Here is a 21,467-nt window from a genome sequence, read left to right as displayed (position 1 = left end):
ATATTGTAATTTTTTGTTCAAGCTTAAGCAGTTCACGTTTCATTAAAAAACCCCACACTATTCATATTTCTTTCATCCCTTATAAGATGGTAAAAGCAATGTTGCTTTGATGAAATTTGGCAGGTAAGAGGATGTGGTTGAATCATCTCAAACCCCTGGAGTTTTGGACCTCCAGCTATTATGGTAGAAAAGCTATGAGTATTCAAAAATTGGTCCTTTGTTTGCACTGCATTTCCAAGCCATCTGTAGCACACAAAAGCCACAGCTCTCTTTATAGTTCAGAATGAATATTTAAAAGTTCAGTTTTAGATTTTATTTGTAGCACTTCAAATCTCTCTATCCCATCTGTCTTGTGTCTCAGAGCAGTTACATTCGACCATACTAGGCAATGTCAGTACTTGGTCTTACAACTGGAAGTAAACCCTAGTTCCCTTCCCTTTGGTATCATAAAGTATGCACATGTATGATCAGGATCTGCATAGAGGACTGATAGCATATGGTTTTATGCACTAAATTATTATGTAAGTATTAATAAGCAGCTGCAAATATCGAGTCATCCAGTCTGAAACTTGCTGTATGCTTCTGTAGGGTGGCAGAAAACACCAGCAACTGCGTAAGTGCTGCTGGCTCTGGATAGTGTAGCATGGCACCCTGGAGTGGCCGGCAGCATCCATCCCAAACTGGGCTGGCCCTACATTGTGAAGCTGTCCTTGGACCCACACGCTGAGCCTCGGCTTTCATAAAATGGCTGAGAAGTGACAAACACTCTGAAGAAAAGAGAAGGCACAAGGATATGTTTCAGGATGAGGATACTCATGTCAGCTGGTGTGGAGGAGGCCATAGGGAAAGGGGTTGGAACTGCTCACTTCAGCTGGTGTTGGCGTATGCATTCATATAGATTCCTATATATATGCCTCTTTATTTCATGGAAAATTTAGTAAGAAGCACAGAGCTTCCTTAAATTACAGGAAAATAACTCCTCATCGTCTGCTTGTATCAGATTCAGTATTTTGTATCTAAACCTCAGCTGCATCTGACAACAACGTGCAATTTTTTTCTCTGCTATGTTTAATCAGATACCTGAAGTCACCTTTTCTGAATCAGTGGTGTGAAAAGAGAAGCAATGTATCTTTCAGAAAAAAGTGAAAATCATCTACCTCTCATAAAGGCATTCTTCAGTTCTGGTAAATTGTTCATTCTTTCTTTTTATTCTGTGCCCTTTCCTGAGTTTTAGTGGGATGTTTGTTAGACTCTTTAGGTGTAAATGAATCATTTCCCTTAATGGAGTTCTTCTCTTTAATATTATATTAGTATAGAACTATATAAGTTTATATATGTATATATATATATATATGTATGTGTATATGTGTGTATTGCCATCTTTTTCTGGAAAAATGAGCAAAATATGTATGTTAACACGTTTCACTATGAAAAACTTCTCTGTCTCGACAAGGTCTTAAATACAGCAAGCATGTTGCAATTCACCATGAAAAATCTGTCCTAAGGGTTATGTTGTCTTCATATGAAATGAAATGAGTAAATGAATGAAGACTATGGTATCCTGAAGTGAGGTCCGGGGAATAACTGAAAGAATGGAGCTTGTAAAGCCAACAGTTTATGTTCTTAAGGATATCTTATATATCATCATCTCATCAAATAAACTTAGGGTAAGAATTTTTCAGGTTAGTATATTTTTACTATTTAATAAAATTAAAAATATTTATTTTAGAATACATGCAATTCTGACATATTTGGTAGCATCACAGAATATTCTGAGTTGGAAGGGACCCACACGAACCATAGATTCTTACAGTTATTTAGATAGATCGTTAAAGAAAGCTGTGTGCAAGTCTAGTAGGCACATGTTTTCATTCTTACTCAGGTCGTCCATGAGGCCAGATTCTTGCTTTTCCAAAGATAAGCACTTTGTATAGTATCTTAATTAACTTTCTCACTGAACTGTGAAGATTTATACCACTTTAAAGAACAAATGGAGCAATGAAGAAAGTAATACATTTTTTCTGAACTGAATAAATCAGAGGGAATAAACTGTTGCTTCTGGTAGCACTGCCTCTGACACAGAGCTCTGAACCTCACTGGGAGTCGTAGGTGTGCTTCATGGCTGCATTCGCATGAAAATAAGGGGTGTTTTTGCAGTGGTGGGTTGTGTCTTTTCCTAATGAAAGGCAGCCCTACCTTCTGGCTTTGCATTTACTTACATTTTCCTGTATGAGTTTTTTTCTTAGGCTTTAAAATAACGAACTTCTTTTTTGCACAGACCTCTGTCATCTCCTGCTAGTGCTCCCTGGAGAACAGACGGTCACAAAAGTGAACTGTGTTTCTGGCTGCATATAACGTCCGACTCCTGAGTCCATGAACTGCCCATACAACCATTCCTGTTGCTTCAAACAAGTAGTCCAAAGTAAGTATGAGAATTTGACTTTAAATGTTGTTTTGGATATTTTTTATTTGGGCAGCTTTTGTCTGGTATCGCTTAATGAGAGGCCGAAAAACAGAGAGAAGTAAAGTCATATAATGTGCCTAAAGCACTTTTTACTGAGATCAGTTCAGCTTACATGGCTGCAGTAGTGTCATGGGCATGAGCAGGTGACACATGCTTAGAACTTCTTGGGGCTGGGAGAGGATTCTGCTGGAGTTAAGAAAGGCATGATAAAGGCATTTATTGACGCTAAATTCTTTCTTGTCAATAGTTATCTAAATGTTCCACCTCACTGTACTTTTGTACGGAAATGGGAAGTAAGCTTTGATCTTCAGATTTTAAAATCTAACCTATAAAGAATTTTGAGGAAAGGTGAAAAAAAAATAATTCATCTACTGGTTTCCTTTACTTTGGGAAATGAGTGGGAAAAAAGAAGGAATTTATGGAAGATGGGAATCAAGGCTCTTCTGGCTGATGCCCTGAGTTACTTTGCTAAAGACAGAGCTTGCAGAGTGTTGTTTGCTAACATGGGCTAGCCACAGTTAACTGGATATCAGGGTTTTGCAAAACTCTTCAAGTGAGGCAAATAGTCAAAAGAAAGAAAAAATGTCACCAATTTCCCTGTAATAAAGTCTCTAAGTAGATAACATAATGGAACCTCAGACCATGTCTTATGAAGGAAAAATATTTAAAACCAAAGACAACAAAAAAGTCTTTCTCTGGGGAGCTCTGTACCCTTTAGTCTCCAGCTGACCTATCTTGCCCTGTTGGAAAGGCCCGAGCTCCCCAGCGAGCTGCCAGAGCTCTGGAAGCATCTGGCAGCTTTTGGTCTGACTAATACTTAGAAGTCTCTAGGGCTGTCTATAGTCTCAAGAAATATATAATTTTTCATTTATTCTTTTATAAAGCTTTTGTTCCTTCTACAGAGATGTGTGGCTGATCCATTGTAAATCTTTGTTCTACATGGTAGTTTTAATCCTTTTGCTTTGTGTATATAAAAAGCTACAACTTTCCTGTGCTTTGCTCATCTTTATCCTCAGCAGTGAAGTTCTTTCCACAACAGAAAGTCAGTAGGGTGGAATGGCTGCTCCTGCCCAGCTGCTGCCTGCCCATTTGTGCAGCTGTCCAGACCTGTTCTCCTTTTTCTGCTCCATAGTGCATTTAAATATCAAGGTGGGGTTGGTTCTAATCCAGGATTTCTTAAAATGGGAACCTGGAGTTAGTGTGCTGAAGCTTTGACTGGTCTCAAAAAAGCTTCCTCACAGTCTGAATTTCACAAGAGGTTGTTTTTTGGGCATCTCAAGCATTGATTTAGGAAGTTTTAGACATCCAGATTTTGGATCTGGCCCCGCCATCCTGCAGGTACACAGTGAGACTACAAGCTGTAATCTCTCTAAGCAGAAAGATGTTGGAATAGGGTTCATCTCATCCAAGTGTATGTGTGCTCCCCTCTCCTGCCTTGCACACCAGGAACAAGCAGACAATAGCAGTGTTTTGCACTGAGTTCATGCTGTCTGATTGCATAATCCAGCTGCTTCAGTGTAAATCGAAAAAGATTTTGAAAATGTGCAGATGTCAAGTGCTGACAGAAAAAGCATTTAAAAATACAGGAACTCAGATTCTAAGAGAACATATAACCTGAATTTTTCAATTAATTCCACCTGTTTTGTCCTCCCCTTCAAAAAGTGAGATCTGGGGCTGCTGTGTGGCTGGGCTAAAAAAACCAGCACACGTCTCCAAGGGCTTACTGAAGTAATGTTTCTTTTAACATGAACTAGTGTAACCTAGGGACCACTTTCTTTAGGACAACTAATTCTGAAATATTCAGCAAACTTTCACTGTCAAATATGTTGCATTTAGTGCCATTTAATATCAAGGAGTGAGACCAGTTAGAGTGAGAGGAGAAAGATGGCTGTCTGTTAAATCCCAAACCCTATGAGGCAGCTGCTTTTCCTGCCCAGCCATCAGCACTGCAGTGCTTCAGGGAGGAGGAGAGCTGTGGAGAATGAGGTAGAACATATTTTGGCTGTTCCTCCAGCCTGGCCCAGAGCATCCCTGCCCCCAGCTTGAGGAATGTGCTCCTCAGGAAGAGGATGGGCAGGAGTTTGGGTCCGGCTGGGCCATAGCTACAGAATAGGGTTGAACTCGGCATTCTGTCAGGCTGGCACGTGCTCACTCTGAGTGTGCAATTGCACTTCGAGCCTGGTGTGGTCTGTGCTAAAGGCTGGAAGAGGAGCAGCTGAAATAGAGACACCAAGGGCAAGGATGAAAGTCCTCATTCCAGAGTATTTGTGTATTTATTTTTTTACCCGCTATAATTTGTGAATGGCCAGGTCAGGTCAGAAATGCCCTTCTGTGCAGCACGGCTGGAGCAACAGTCTGGGTCCAGCCCTCTCTGGTGTTGCCAGCCTACCTCTTTTCCTTATCCTCCATTGGGAAGTTCTATAGGTCATCTCAAAATGAAGAGGATAAAAAAGGTACATTTGAAGTCACAGCATTAGGGTGCAAAATAACTAGAGGATTTGATATATTTTTATTTTTTATTAAATTTTTCCTTTCATAGGCTGATGACCATTTGGTGCCCTGTAGCTGAAGTTTAAATAAATATTCATGTAAATTTTGAAAAATAATAAATTTTGAAAAAGCCAGTGGGGGGTTGGTTGGTAGTGATGATGATGATTAATGCTGAAAACAAGAACATGCGCTCAAACCACATGTGTGATTTTCGTAGGTCAGTTTAGGAAGTTGCAGAGAAGGAGGATATTCAAATATTCACTTGTTTTTGTAAACCCAAAGAGATTTTAGATCACATATTCACTGAACTTCCAGAATTCTATCAGGCTGCATGTATGCACTTGTTAGTCCTTAAACTAGTGAGATGTCATTAAAACATTCATTGACACAGCCAGTGTCTACGTTAGCTAGACCTTCAATATTACTAATTCAGGTCTTCCTGCATTTGCATGCAGCACCTCAACTACAAGGCTTTAATGCTGTTCTCTGTTTTGTTCTGCTGTCAGGTATTCAGCTCTAGTGTCTTCTCCACTGAAGAATTTCTGTATTTCTACTCTGAATGCAATCTGTTTTGTATGCTTGTGAACTAGCTCTAGGACTTGAAAAAAACTATTTTATATTCTGCACTGGTTAATTTTTCATTTCTCTGGCACCTTGGTGAAAAGTAGTCAACACAGTTAACAATATACATTGTGCAACAATAAATATTTTATTGGATATATAATCTACACAATTTACAAGTTTGATTTTTCTCTGGGAGTTTGAATAAATCCATAATTTTGAATACTTGGTGGAACCTCATTTTTTATAGTATACTACTCTATAATCACTGTAAAATGTATGATTTGGTTTTTAATGGGAACTATAGACATTACCTTCGTTTTTTCCTAACATTGCTAAACTCTAATAAAGCTATTTTATAGGGAGAGTAGTCTGGAAAAAGAAATATGGAGGTTTCATCCTGGGAACTTTATATAATTTATATGCTAGTAAATTATAGTGTATTCCTTACACAAGATAACATTAAGGAGTTCCTTCTTTAAAATACATCTAAATACTTGTATATCTAGTTTATATATGAATTTATTTTGCTGTTGTTTGGTTTTGTTGTGTTTTTTCATTTATTCTGGTGGAATGAACAGATTTCTTTATATATGTCTAGCTTGTGGTTCCTATCCTTCTCTTAAGCCCATTGTAATTAAGGAAAAAATTCTGTTCTTTTCTGCTCTAGCATTTCCAGTCTACACCTACAGGTTTATGTTTCTGTTCATGGTTTCATATACAGGAATGCAGCGATGGAGATTATTTGGTTTCTTTATATATTAATAGATTAGGCTTTTACTGTTGCACACACGTAGAAACTATACTTGATCCAGGAGACAAAAAGATAAATTACTCTGTATGCAGGGTATTGAATTCCTATCACTATATTGTGATATATTAATTCTTCTTTAATGCATTTATCCTCACTGTGTGCCTGTGAGATAGGGAGTCTAAGTCATAGTTGTCTCAAAGATTGGGGATTAAGCCACAAAAAGACCCAAAGCAACTCAACTGAGGCTGCACAGGATGTTTGTAGCAGAATAGTGAGAGATCACAGCTCTGAGTGGCAATGTTAAGTACAGGATCACCCCCCCTCTGTTCCAAGGCTTCAGTTCTTGCCTCAGAAGCTATGCTTTCATTTTGTTTAAATAAAATTCCATTTGAAATAAGCCAGCAGTTCTAAATGCAAGTATCATAGTCTGCAAGACAACTAAGGGATTTTAAATACGATGTTATTAAGAATGTGATTCCCCACCGTTTTCCCCTGTTACTTTTATCTTTCTGGAACTATTGACCAAGTCTCCTGATGGAGCACAACAACATTAGTGCCTATTTGAATATAAACAAGATTATGAAAAGAAGATGTAGCAGCTGATGATTGTGGATGGGTTTCAAGTACATAGGAAGAAAAATATTTTCATGTCCTCCAAAGGACCAACAAAAAAAGGAGAAAATAAACAATGCCTACCAGAGCAAAGTTACCCAGCATAGCTGGCTACATTTAGGATGGTGAATACTTTCCAGAGAGGGAAAATGGAAGCTCAGGTGCTCAAACAGTTTGAAATGAGACTGGCAAATGTGTTCAGAAAACAATTTGTGATTAAAGCGTGTCTGTTCTGATTCTAATGTTTGTTTCTGTGAAAGAAACTCATTTTTGGTAATGCATTTGTTCCAAAACCGGTAGCCTAAATATTGATGCATGTTTGCAAAATTGTGCAGTAGGTGCACAGATTAGCTCAAGGTTCAGAATTCCCTTGGGTAACAGGAACTATCAGTTGTGTCTCCCAGATGAAGATAAATGTGTTTTCTGTTGACAAAACAGTCATCTTTATTCTTGTAATGGAGGACTTTAATACTGCTTTTTTTAAATGTCCTCCACCTTCCCAATATCTTTCTTTTCCACCTTATCTGCTCTCAAAACTCAAGATGAAGTAACCTTACTGCACATAAACACTTCTTGAAGTTTCATTAACCTCCTCCAGCCTCTTTGTGTGCACTTAGTGACTAGAAGATCTTTACAACCACTTTAAAAGTGATTATTGTTCTGGCAGTACCCTCCACAAGGCTTGCTGTCTTGCCATTGAACTGAATGGGCTGTGCACAGGACAGTATCTTGTGTTTTAGCTGGGAACAGTAAGCCACAGATAAAGGAATTCAATCATCTTGTTGTGCTAAGTGGAGCAATTTCTTTGATTTTAGACCTATGGATCTTTGTGTAAAACTCCTTCTGTATTTTCTTCTTCCTTTAATATCTACCTTTTTTGTTTCTAATCATCCTTATCCAGTTCTTCCTTTTCCTTGTTAAAGATATAGCTGTAACTAGGCTGCCCCTTGCTTATCATCAGCAAACCCACCTTTCAGAAGGATCTATCTTTTTTCCATGTCTGAAGTCAGTAAGATTTAGCCTTGTCATCCTTTATGAGAGTCCCATCATTGACTATAACCCCGTGGTTGACTGCTGTGTTATGCAGAACTAGGCAGGCTGCAAGGATGTCAGATGTGGTATTGAGTCTGTGCTTTGACAATTGGAAAAGACACTGAGAATGAGATTTCACAATCCCAGAAGACCTTTGAGTGATCAATGAATTCTGAGTAAGTGAACTAGTAAGTGAACTTCTGCTGGTATGAGGGCAAAATCAAATTAGATCCATTAGCTGTTTCTGTCCTGGATAGCCACTGTTGCCTAGAAATTATACAATAAAAAAGTAACTAAATCGGATGTATGAGACAGGGGATCAATGATGTGTTAGAATAAATGAAATATAGCAGTAAATCAAGCACCTAAAGTATAAACCATATTGTAAAAATTTTGACAATAAAGAGACAGTTTTCTATTTACAATATTCACAAAAATTAGTACTCAGCAGAGTGAGTAATAAATCTTGTTCAAAGTTTGTTTAGTAAACTAGTAATGTTATAAGACTGAGCTTTGATACATTCATAAGATACAGGCTCATCATGTTACAAGGCAGCATTCTGATGTGAAAATGCTTGTCTCATTATTAATAATTGACAGAGCACATGATGTTATTCACTACAGGAGCCTATTAACTGAGCACTGGTAGCAGGATATAGTTGCTTATGTATATTCCTGCTACAGCAGGAATAGTCTGTCCCTAAGTGTAAAATAAAAGGCATTAACTAATCTATGTAGTTTCCATTCAGTTCTTTGGACAGTGTCCACCTGCCACAGAGTAGATTAGTGTGGTCAATGTGGAGAACAACTTCTCAAAGTCCGTACCATACCTTGAAGCTTCTCAACTGTCCAAAATTTTGCATTTAAGAAGGGAATTGCTGCTGAAGTGGGGCCACTGACTACAACTAGTGTTTATTAATTTCTATGAATATTAAAGAGAACATCCACCAAGGATCAAAGCTGCTTGTGATTGGCCATGTGCCTGTGTTCTGTGATGTTCACCACTTTCTTCCCCCTCTGCCTGACATGCCAATGAACATGGGTCATTGAAAGAGGCAGCTGAGTAGGATCTGGTGATAGCTATGACTTGAGAAAGTGGAAGTCATAATTCATCACTCAAATCTGAATTAACAGCTTCACCCACATCCTAAGTTATTATGTAGAGAGGTAAGAACCAGAAAATTTTTTTTTTGTTTGTTTTGTTTTCTTCCTTTAAGAGAAAGAAATTATATTCAAAGCTTATAACACTAAGGTCCTTAATGGGTTTGCAATTAGTCTGCAATTGTTCTTGTTTCTTCAGGGACAAGAAAGCCTAAAATATCCTGGTTTGTCATTAAAATTATCAGATTTATAGAACCAGTATTTTGTAGTCAGTGTAGCCTGTTCTCCCAAGTGGTAGGCAATATTGATGACATGTCTGCAAAAGGTGGGTTAGATGGTCCAAACTGCTGAACAGTAGCAAGGGTACTGATGTCAGTGAAACGGAGCGTTCTGTGCTAGAGCAGAGCTTGGAAAGGGATGTGATCTTTTCACCTTGGGAGAGGAAGCAGAATGTTGTTTTCTCATTCAGGTTAATCTTATTTATAAAATGCTAACTTTATATCAGTTAAGTTGCAAGATGAAATTTTTTCCTAATAATAAATCAGCAAATGACTTGTAGATATACTGAGTTACAGCATCTATGGCATGTCATTAGGATGTAGCAAATGGTCCCTAGATGCTGTATTATATTCAGACCAAACCTATTCTTCTCTTCTTAATTAGCAACTAAAAGATAAATAATTTTGCTGTCATTGCAGCACAGTAACAACTAGGGCAAGGCAATGACCAGTAAGCTTTGCCCTAAATCCTGTAGCAATAAATGTTCAAACAAAAAAATCTCCCCACCCCCACTTCTTACTTTGATTTATTAACTTGAGATGAATGATTTCGCTGTCAAAGTCTGTCAGTGCCATGCAATGAAAATAAAATCGGTGGCAGTGCCTCGTGTATGAAGCCACTCATAGTATCTAGCCTTAAATATTAGCACTGAAGCTCCAACTCTAGCCTGCTCCCCACCCCCATTCATTAGCTTTCTAAATCCTCCTGTCTTTGTGGAATCACTGCAGCAAGTTGAAAATGATATATGTAATGAAAACCCCTGTCTGCCTAGTGCAGAGAGGGTGGAGAAAAAGACTTTGCTTAACAGTCACTGCTGTGCTGATTCCAGCAATGATTAGTGCAGACTTTGTTAGAGAAGCTCAAGAGCAGAATATTAAGGCACAAAAGGGAAACTCATTGTTTCTAAAGATTTGTATCTGCCTGGCTGGTTTTGTTTCCTTTTTGGGCACTATGACAAAATGCACTTAGATAATTTAGTGGGAAAGAAATGCATATGTCTTTGAGGCTTTGTTATAATTTGGGTCTATTTTCAATCTTGTGCTATAAATACAATATTATCTTTTCAGTATGGGTACCTGATGAGCAAGAAACCATACAGTTTCTGCTTCAAGTGCAGACAGAGGCAAAGGGAATGACACTGCATCATATTGCAGTCCAGTTCAACTCAGTAAATTGTGGGTATGGGCAAAAATATCAACAGATAAATATTTCTGAGTTTTTGTTAACTATGTACACACAACAAGATGTTGGCTATTTAAAAAAATATTTCATAATTTTCTGCATGACACACAAAAGATTAGATTTCTCAGAAGCACTGGATTTCACAGTGCTGATGTAAGTCAATGACAGTGTGGGTGTTTGGCATCTCTGATGCCAAGCTATAGTTGTACCTGGTAAGTCAGGGTAAGGAACCTGGATATTTAATAATCCTGTGCATAATAGAGGACTCAAGCACATTCTACCTCATAACGTGAAACAAAATCTGTCTCATAACTATACAACAGTGGTTATTTTCTTGATGGGAATGTAAATTTATTATAGTCCAGATGTAGCAGAACCTAAAAGACCAGCAATGCAACTTTAGGCCTTGAAGCTCTATGGCCATCCCTTTGCTTTCAATGAATCTATATACAAGCTGTTGTTGCTCAGGCACAGAAGGCTTGAGATGTTTGCATTCATGCATACACCACCACATTCTTCCTTCAGGTGTCTGGACAAAATTTCATTTGTTTCTGAAGCTCTTTTATGTCACTGGACTGTAGAATATGTCTTGGAGACAGATGTTGTTCTTAACTGTTGGACTTTATAGTCAGATTGTGTTGTTAAAGATGCTTTTTAATTGACTTGGTATTTATCCCATGTACAGCGTATAATTCAACTGTTGTTTGTATCCTGGTATACCTTGAGGTGCCCATGGAGATAAAAGCTTGTTTAATACCCAACATGCTGGAAATTTGTATTATGAAAAAGTCCTTGCCCTGAAGAGTTCTATAATTTTCAACTAACATGATGTGAAAAACAGGAGGAAGGAAAATGGAAAGCATGGGGAAGTGAAATGAGTTGCCCAAGTTCTTTCAGCTGGTTTCCAGCTTGTAATCCAGTCCCTGAGCAATGAATCACACTGCTTACCAAAGGCCAATTTGTGAAGGAATGAGCTCCTACTGCGAAGCAACAGGCTAGTACATGCCTATTGACTTCCCTGCCAGATCTTCCCAGTCTTGGCTCTACGCTGTGCTTTGCTACTCAGCACAATGTCCAAAAACATTCACAGCATAGCTCAGAGGCAGCAACAGACTTGGAGAAAGCCACAGATTATGCTTTTGTGTGTGTGTGTGTTCTGGATGCATGTATACAAACTCCTCAGGATGGCAGAATATTACAAACAGCTACAACTACATTTGATTAATGTCTTTCTCAAAATCCACTTTGAAAAACAGCCTCAGGTATTAAAATGATCGACATGTAGTGCTAATCAGAATGATGCATATTTTTAGGATACAAGAACTCTGGGCTAACAGTTCTGAGTCTAGAAGTGCTTACTTTTTTTCATAATCAAAGATACACTTTTCCTTCTGCAATCTTAGCATCAGACTTCCTGAACCCACTGGGCTCCTGTCGGGGTTTATGGTCATATATTACTGAAGAACAGTGGTCTTCTCCTTTTAAATTGAGCAAATATGGAGATATTCTTACTTTCAAGTTCTGTGCCTTTTAAGCTATTGTGATGCTTAGTAGAGATTCCTTTAAAAAGATTCATTCTTGCTGAAGTTTGCTTTCTTTCCTATTATGATTCCTTCATTGCATATATTAGATACTGAATTTGAGTGAAAACATCAAAAATGTGTTTATGCCAAATGCTCTCAAGTTCTGAATCCTATATTCTGTGGATCGTAGGATGTGCTGCTCTGTTGTCTTTTACTTTTCTCCCCTGACAATTTTATTTAAAAATAGCCAGAGAGAAACAGACGAGAGCGTAACAAAAGGTCCACACTGTACCATATCCCCTCCTCCAGCCCTAAGTCCCTTGTTCTAACAGAACTCCTTTCCTTTCCCCTTTGATTTGCACAAATCTACCTTCAGAATTTTTCAAACATTGCAGTGCATTAAACACTACAGCAGATGGTGCTTTTTGACGATGCCTTTCTACATGAAGCAACATTTTGTAGTGTATGCTGCATTATCAAAAAATCAAACATGTAATTATGCAAATATGTATGCCTTTATAATAATCAAGTTTTATTGTAAATGGTTGATGCACATCAATTTGATCCTGTAGTGCTGCTTTAAGTGCAGTTTAAGTGGCTTTTCAGTGTACCCAGAGGCAACACAAATGCATCTCTGGAATATTAATAAAATCCTGAATCTTTGAGACACCAACTGGTACAGCATTGCTTATACTGATTGAAACTAAATGCTAATCCTTTCCTTTATTTAAAAAAAAAGTACCCTTTGTTATTTAAAACACTGATATTAGTGCAATATAAAGGGCCATTTTATTTTAAATTGTATTGTAGTGTAGTTGTTAAAATAATGCCTAATCATACTGTATTCAGATTCTACAATGTAAATTTGATGAGACAAGAATCTAATAATTTTACAGGCATGAATACAGAGATGTACATTAATATGTCCAGTTTTTATCTTTCTGTAAATTTATTAAGGAAATATCTGTTTTTATATTTCAATCCTGAATGTTGCAGCTTCCAAGTAACCAATTCCTGAATGTTGGCTAGAGATGGTTTTGCTTGCTTGTGAAATTCAGTGAGCTAGATACTCGTGGAAAAAAAAATCAGCAAGGATTTTGACATCCATAATGAAGTGTAAACTTTATTACTGATCTGATCCTGGCTTTTATACATCGGTTAACTTCATTGGTCTAATGACAGCCGTCTCTCTGAATGCACACATACAAATTCTGCTGTGGTTCGAGTCAGCAGATGGGCTGTGGATACAGATAAACCAAGACTGTAAATTATGTTTTGCCTGTTTGTTCCTCCTGTTCCGAAAGCAGGGCATGAAAGGAGGAGATTGCGCTGCTCACTGAGAGAAAGCAGTAGATATGCCATGTCCCCCTTACCCGTTCCAATAGGCTGGGTGTTTATTTTTGGGGGTTGCTATGAACAGAAGCTCTGTCAACCTGGACTTTCCTCAAAACTAATTTCCTGTAAACTTTGTGAAGCTTTATAAGTTGAACTTTCACTCTGTAAAATTTTTGCCTTCCTTTTGGATCTCTGTTTACGATTTACCTTCCTCACCATCTCTTTGTCTTGCAATTTTTTTTTTCAGGGTGCTGGTTGTTGTCTCTCTGCCCTTTGTCCTTCCCCTGCCTCTTTCAAAGCTATTTTTTGATTCCTCTCTGTGCTTGTCTGTTACTCCCCTTTGCTTTTTCCCCCTCACAGATTTTGCCTCCTCTGTCAGCCTTCTGCTCCTCAGATTTTTTTCCAAATGTTTCTCTCAGTTTCCCCATTTGGTTCCTTAGTCCTTCCACACGTGTGTATTTCCTAGCTCCCATTCTGCTTTCCACATTCCCCTTCCAGGTTTTACTCTGTCTGATTTCTGTGTTTATCTTTTTTATTTTCTCCCTGCTTTTCTCAATTGAGATTGGTTTAAAATATTGCAGGAAAAGCTGCTCTTGTGAAATTTCATCCATATTGCTCTCGGAGCAGCTGCTGTCCTGGCACTTCCAATACTGAATCGAACCTGAGCCTAGGGGATAGGAGGTCCTTAAAGGATCAAAGCTCAGCTTCAGAATACTACCCAAAACATTGGCAAGCAGAATATGAATATAAAACCACAGGTGATAGCAACTGAAACCTCTTCCCACAGTTTTGGCATGATCTGGTATTTTAAGAGGGGGTGGCTGGTTTGGGGTTTTGGTTGTTTTTTTTTTCTTTCCTGAAATAAGGGATTTCCGTCTCCTCTCATTTAGCATTCTTGTGACTCCGAACGAGGGAACAGACATCATGCATTTAGAGAAGGCCCTAGGGCCCCCAAAATTTTTGGTACATTTTCACTTTTTTTCTTAACATATAAGCTCACATAAATACTAAGTTTTGAAAAGCTATCACAAGAAAATTCTGTGTTAATAAACTTTCTGCTCTTCCTGAGGCAGCAGATTACTTAAAGTAATCAGAGATCCTGAAAAACAACTGAGGGAATTTTCTAACCTGAAAAAAGCTCTTCAGGAACTTCAAATTAATAGAAACATTTTCATAAAATTATAAAGTTGAAAGACTTAAAGGAATAAATTTGTAAAATAAATTACTCCTGCCCTTAACTTAATTCTCATGTATGCAAATGTGAAAGCAAAATTTATTACCAACACAATGAAAATTGCTGAGTTACCGTTTTTATCAGCTATGAACACTGAGAACTCTTCTTTTTAGCACTATATTTTTTCTCATTATCTTAAATGACATTTATGGTAAAGCTACTCGCTTTTGAAAAAGTAGGCCTTTATATATAAATCCTGTATGTCTGTAGCACTGAATCAGAGAAGCTGCCTGAGTTAACTTATTTGATTATTCACAGAAGAAACCACCCAGGCTCCTGAAGTTCAATGAGCAAATGGTTTTTCCGTAAATCTGTTTGTATGTGAAAAATCTGTAAGTACTATTACCTTTGGATTGCATTTAATATTCAGAAACCTAACAATACCCTGCTCTACTTCTGATTTTGATTTCAGTTGCATGGCATTTCAATCTTAATTTAAACACAATAATAATGAAATCTACATCCAATATCTTGATTTCATTTGTAAAGCCGTCTAGATGGCCACACAATTTGGTAGGTTTTTTTCTTAAAGGTTCTGTATTGGAAATGCTTCAGACATGCTTTGCCTGGGTCTTCTGTGGGGCAAACTCTTAATTAAAAGAGCATAGTATTTGACTGTGATTTTGCACTGCTGAAAAAAAAAACATAGATAAAACTATAATTTCATAAATGGCAGTTTGAAATATTTTATTAAAGATCTGTGAACTTGCCAGACAAATTACAAAATATCTGAAAAAATATTCTTAATGGAGTAAGGCTTGATATATATACTTTAAAACTATGAAATGATAGGCAACATTCTGTCTTCAAAGAGAAGTTTGAAACTCATGGTCAATTAATACAGTATTTCATAAGATATTTGTCTTTCCAGGCTGCATCAGATACATAACAGTGAATAAACCATGACTAAAATAACAGCTCAGCAATTGTCTGGTGTTTTGTTCTAGATATGCAAACATCTGATTACTGGTGTGGCTAGCAATCCTATAGAAATCCTTATGCAAGCAAAGAAGTTTGGTTCAGGCACAAGGGATTTTACTTCCAGCTTATATCCAGTGGTGTATAGGTTGTCCATATCTCTTGGTTTACTTTCAAATGTGTTTCCAGACTTTATCCTCTATTCTACTTTCTCTGGTGGTCTATATTAGACTGCAATTACATCTTAAGTTACAGATCTTGAAAGGAGTGTGAACAAGGTCTTAATGTGGTTAGAGATTGCAGAACCAAAACATTTAAAGGCTTCAAAACCCTCATGAGCTCCCATTCCCTGCTTTGCACAGTGAAAATCAGCTCATCACTTTGCGGTGAAGGTATCTGGTACCTTCCCAGGAAATACTCCTCAATGTTTCAGTTGCTGAATTCCTCACAAGACCTTCAAATGAACACCCATTCTCATTATGATTTCTTCTGGTTGGCTGAAATGCTTTACCTGAAATGCTTTAGCTCTGACCATTTATGATTCTGTTTACTCTTTTAGGGATAACTTATCTGAATGCAAAACCTAAGATGTGTCAGTGCAGGTGTTTTTACATGAAGGTGGCTGGCTTAATGATTGCATTGAAAATAAATATATCTTCATGATACTCTGTAGAGAAAAAAAGGTAAATACAGACTGTTTATGTTTTATTTTTTAATGAATCCTGCTAAAAACCCCTGAGATCAGCTCAGTTGGTTAGAGCATGGTGCTAACAACACCAAGGTTGTGGCTTTGATCCCCGTATGGACCATTCACTTAAGAGTTGTACTCGATGATCCTTGTGGGTCCCTTCCTACTCAGAATATTCTGTGATATTCTGTGGTGTGATGGCAGCCGTGTAATATACTTTACAAGAGGACCAAAGAATATACCTACCTTGGGGTGGCTAAGTTAGCCAGAACTGTCAATGAAATGTTAAATAATTAAATTGTTTTAGCTATTACTTGTAAGTGAGTGCTGGTTTTAATTGCACTTTAATAATGCCATGCCCTTTATAACCAAAATTAATGTTTTCTGTCTCTCTGTTTTTGAAGTACATGTCAGTTTAATTAAACTATTAATGGTAGACGGATTTTTAAGTACTTTATATTCTTCATTAAATTGTATCTGTTCAACAAGCATAAACAGGAAAATAGACTCAGTTAGAAGCAGATTCACGTTCTGCCTGATAAATCATTCATCATCAGATAAGATGATGAGGCATGCTTGTTTTTTTGTAGGCTCACAATGATAAACAAATCCACTTTTATATTGTAATATTTATTGAGTTCATAGAAAAATAAACAAGACTGTTCACTTTTCATATCAACAACAGGCCTGAAAGCTGCTGTTTGCATTTATGACTGGTCAGTCAAGCAATATCTTGATGCTCTGAGGGTCAATCTTAGTTCATTTTGTCTGAGGTGCTTGTTAGCAGAGCATTTCTCTGGTCTAAGATATAGTTCTTTCAGGGCCATTCAACTACAGTAATAATGAATATTTCTACTGTTCCTGCTGTGTTACCCAATTGTGTCTGGAAAGAATTAAAATATCTTTTGATTTGGCAGAAATGATATATTTATAATGCAAATGTTGAGTAAGTCTCAGTCCTTGTAGGATCCATTGCAGAATCCATTGCAGGAAGGCTGATGAAAACAATTTTTTTAAGATTGTACAAGACAAAATTATGGCAAAGTCATTTCTTGTCCTTTGGTAAAGTCCGCAAGTGCTAGTGGGCTGTTAATGGGCTAACAGGCTGAAATTAGGAAACACTGCAGCAACTGCTTGTGATACATTCCTGTGCATATTATACGGGCAGACAAAGATGTAACTGGTTATAATAGAGACAACAAATGTCCTTCCTTTGTGTGGCAGATCAATCAATAGCTAGGCATGTGATCTTGTTCACTATTATGTTAGTAATGAAACCTTCTTGTGATGTGACAACTGTGGAATAACATTTGGTCACAAAGCTGGTGTTAACAAGCACAACTGGCACTCTGGTAATTAGACTGATTTCTGGTCTACTTTCACAGATTGTCGATAAATGCAGTAAACAACAGGCTGCTTTCTTTCAGAAGAAGTTATATGAAGTTGTCATCCATTTGATGGTATGTACTGTACTCTCCATCTTTTATCAGATTCTGGCAAGGTGGAGATGTACAATATATTTCTCGATAAAATAATGTTTCACAGCAGAAACTTTGTGTGCATTGTTCAACAATCACCTAATTAACCTCAACCTTTTTTTCCCTTGGAAAGGGTGTTTATTTCTCAGTTACAGGTATAGGCAGTTAGATGGAGATGTTCTTCCTCAAATTTTCAATGTTCTCCCCTCTGATAAAGCTGTGGCTGCTGTGTACAGCCATTAATATTGTTTAAGAATAAACTGAAATATTAAAAGCCATTGGCTTGATTTAAAGGCCAAGAATACAGATCTCATACAATTGTAGTATAATTTGTTACATTAAACAAAATAACTAAATTCAGCCACAAATGTGCTAGCCAGCTTTTCCATCACCAGTTTAGGACTGCTATGTCAAATCTCATTTACTGTGGTTTGCTCTTTCTGTAGATCTGCAGTAGTGGAAAGCTGAACTGTTGTTTGTTATTTTCACCTTCATGGCAGAGTAAGAGGGAGTGAGACCTCCTTCCCTAGACTGCGTACCTCCTCCAAGCCTACAGGCTGGCTCTGCACACAGGAAAATGAGTGAGTGCTGTGATTCTGCCTCCTCTACTTCCAAAGCAGAAGAATTGAGTCAACTGAGATGTGTCTGGGGAGCTGCTCAGCTAATTTTGCATTGGCTGCATGGCAAAGCTTAAGCTGGAGGTACAGTAACATGGGCACTATAAACCAGAAAGAGTTTCTATGCTTGCTCTCCTTTCACAAGGTACATTCAGAAACAGTGGGAAGGGGATGGCCAATAGGGACAGTGCTGTGGCATGACTGGGCACTGGTGCTACCTGGCACTTTGCCCAGATCTGCTAAGACCAGATCCATGCTGATTTCAAGAATCCTTACTGGATTGACTGATTTGACTGAGAAGGGTTTTTTCTTGTGCTGAGCCATGTTTTGACCACTTATTGTAACCAAATGCACTTTGAAAGATTGAGAGAGCAGTGAGCATTTCTTCATGGCCATTATCAATATTTGCCAGATCCTAATTCCCTTTACAACCGATGAAAAGCAGTAGGAAAGAGTGTTTTACAGTGGGTACCTAATTTTATGCAGGATTAAAGCAGTAAGATGCCTCATTAGTAATCAGTGAACATAAAAACTAAATTCACACTCATAAACCAGGGAGAGGTTTTGGACAAGTTCACTGAGCCATAGGTATCAAGAAGTTAGGGGATATAAATAGCAGTGAATGCAGAATGCTAATCTGAATGGCTGGAAACAAATATCAGAGGTGTCTGTTGCTACTCCCTTCAGAGCATTCTCTGTTCTGACAGACCTGAGCTTTGCCTACCTGGAAAACCAGTAGAGAGCAATAATCAGTGGGTAACACCAGGCTGGGAATTTTCTTGGTGATGTTTCTTGCACAGGTCCCAGGGAGGCAACACAACTCCTTATGGGTTGGGTCCAGTTGGTGTATCAGACCTTCCATTCCTCTCAAAGGGGAGTTGCCAGTGACTACTACCTTTCTTTTTTTCTTAATTGAGGAGGTTGTGATGTAGGAGGTAGGCTACCTTGCCCTAGGTGATGCCTCCATCTTGGAAGAACCTTCATCTGTATTCTCATTTCACTGGTCCTCAGGTTCCAGGGCCTCATATGTATTGTATAAGGGCACCTGGGAAGGAGAGGTAAGTCGGGGCTTCAAGCAGAAACCCATTTCCACTCCACACAGTCCTAGCTTGGTTGGGAAGGGACTACAGGAGGGCTAGGTCTGACCTCCTAGTGAAAGCAAGATCAGCCATGAGGCCAGACCAGGTTGCTCAGAATTTCATCTGGTCTGCTCCTGTGAACCTCCAAGAATGGAGATGACACAGCCTGCCTGGGATGCTGCTTCACAGCTCTTCCCCTGCCCAGAAATCACACTGAAAGTATAAATGTGTATTTTCAACAGTTTCTTCAGTTCCAACGTGATATAGTTTGGAATCAGTGCTTCTCAGAGCTTCATATAGATTTCTATGGCTAAGCCTCACATCTATTCATAAAAGACTCAAATCTGCTGCTGAGGCAACACCAAGATTGCATTCACCTGTCAATGGGAGTCCATAAGCAATGAATATTTTTTTGCTGCAGGAAGTGAGAAAATAAAATCTTAGCTGATAGGAGGGATGGGGTTCCAGCACCACTAGCTGCATTAGGTAACAAGAGAGTTAATGTGATTTAAAAAAGAGGTGGTTGGTTGAAGCATGTGTGAAAGCATCACGTGTTTGGAGAAAGAACCTCTGCACTTGGAAGGTAAGTGAAGAAACAAGACAGAGATGTTTTGCCATTTGTATAATTTAAGCTCTGTTGTTTTGAGGAGGTTTTACCACACAGATTACTTTGCCTGAGTATGACAATGCAGAGTGTTTCCAGCACGTGGCTGGAAAATCTTAGCCATAGCTGCACATATTTAGACCTTTTCGGTGCACTGTCTGTACAAAAGGTTTTTGTCAGGAAGAAGCACAGTGTTCTCCCTTCTTAAGTGTGTATTTCACATTCAAAAGTGATTTCTTTGGTAAGATTGAATAAATTCTAGTTTACTAGCTTTGATTTTAAAGAAATATAAGGAAGAGAGTACAAGTTGCCTTGGCATTTTGTGTTTATTTGTCATCAGTTACTTCTATATTAAATTGTTCCACTTACAAGCTAGTATAATTTTTTTCCTAAGTGCCTGCTGCTCCGTCTAGTTGTGGAAAATGAAGCTAAGTTGTTTATGACCTGAACTGTACTTCATCACTAACCTTCAGCAAATGTACAAGTTCTGGAATGAGAATAAAGCTTCACTGGTGGTAGCACAGCATGAGGCAAAGTATAATGCATATTACTGTGGTGCACCTGTGCTGGCTTTCCCTTGCTTATTGAGATAAAAAGTGCGCTTTATTAGCAGGCAAATAGGTAAAGCTTAAGAGGCCAATCTTCTCTGCCTGGCATATGGGGTTCCCATTAACATTAGTGAGTAAAATGGATATATTTTGACAAGAGAGCAGACACTTGAGGGAGCAGATAAGTGCAGAAACAAGGTGACATTTTCATAGTCACTTTTCAGACCAAAACTGAACTTTTAGAGTCTCTAAATGTAAAGATTGCATAATGTGTTTGTATTACTTAATAACTGTCAAAATTCTAGTGAGGAAAGCCAGGTCTGGTCTCGACCTTTAAGAGAACAAAGTGCCAGTTTCTCCCCAGCCCATGCTTAGGCCTGTCCTCAGTAAAACACCTCTTTGATACCTTTCCCATACCCTTAATAGTTATCTTCTAGTTTTCATCTTCCCTATGGAAATGACTAATTAAAAATTCTTTAAGAAGGAAGCTTTGTCACTATGTAGAGATCTCAAAATTTTTTTTGCACCTTTTTGCTCTGTTTTTGAAGGCTGTAGTTGCACGCAAGAAGGTTATAAAAGGATGACCACAGATTTCCTTCTGTCGATGGACGGAGACTCTTCAACCTCCTTTGGTGTTGCAGCCGATGCAGTCCAGACCTGTCGTCAGGGGAGGTGCATTGTGATGGCCGGAGGGAAAGGATCAGCCTCTCACTGAAATGATACAGATGGCAAGTGTTTTCCCAGTGTTTAGTTTAGGTAAAGACAATTATCTTCATGTCTTTCTTCACAGGTACAACATATCTGTCTTTCCAATTTCTCACTGAAAGTTAGATCCTGAATTTCTAACTTGACTGGATAAGGCAACTCGCCAGAAGAGATGAGAGATCAGCTGAGCAGGTTTCTAAACTCGGTTTACTGGGGAGCCTCAGGCTTATTCTGGCTTTTCAGGCTGCAACAGTAGCCAAGAA

At 38.2% G+C, this 21,467-nt stretch overlaps 1 long non-coding RNA gene across 1 annotated transcript; it reads left to right on the top strand.

The window, feature by feature from the left end:
* The first annotated feature begins 1,556 nt into the window (after nt 1-1,556).
* LOC108641208 lies at nt 1,557-21,221 on the top strand. The gene is made up of 3 exons (XR_001921831.1): nt 1,557-1,667; nt 2,279-2,422; nt 21,048-21,221. It is a non-coding gene; the product is annotated as an uncharacterized LOC108641208 (long non-coding RNA).
* The last annotated feature ends 246 nt before the right edge of the window (nt 21,222-21,467 follow it).

The sequence above is a fragment of the Manacus vitellinus genome, unplaced genomic scaffold (assembly GCF_001715985.3).
Source record: "Manacus vitellinus isolate BGI_N305 unplaced genomic scaffold, ASM171598v3 scaffold_56_pilon, whole genome shotgun sequence".
Classification (NCBI taxonomy): Eukaryota; Metazoa; Chordata; class Aves; order Passeriformes; family Pipridae; genus Manacus; species Manacus vitellinus.
The sequence above is the reverse complement of the archived record's forward strand: the minus strand, read 5'-3'. Positions and strand labels throughout refer to the sequence as shown.